The following is a 256-nucleotide window of genomic DNA, read 5'->3' on the forward strand; positions in this document are numbered from 1 at the left end:
TCGGAAAGTGGGAAAAAGACACCCCCCCTCTCCCCGCCCCGCCTCGCGTGTGTCGTTTTCAGAAGACTGGTTGGGAGCGGCGTGTTAAAACTGAGAAAAGTTGGGGTTTCTGCGTTATCGAGGAAAATAAGTAGTTGCTTCTCTCGCTTCCCTCACAGGCTAAGCCGAGTTTGTGCTGTGGACAGTGATTGAATGTCTAAATTGTCGGCATAATTCTCGCTCGGATGTTTATAGAATTGAGAACAATAGTGCTATT

The sequence above is a fragment of the Fulmarus glacialis genome, unplaced genomic scaffold (assembly GCF_000690835.1).
Source record: "Fulmarus glacialis isolate BGI_N327 unplaced genomic scaffold, ASM69083v1 scaffold32205, whole genome shotgun sequence".
Taxonomy (NCBI): Eukaryota; Metazoa; Chordata; class Aves; order Procellariiformes; family Procellariidae; genus Fulmarus; species Fulmarus glacialis.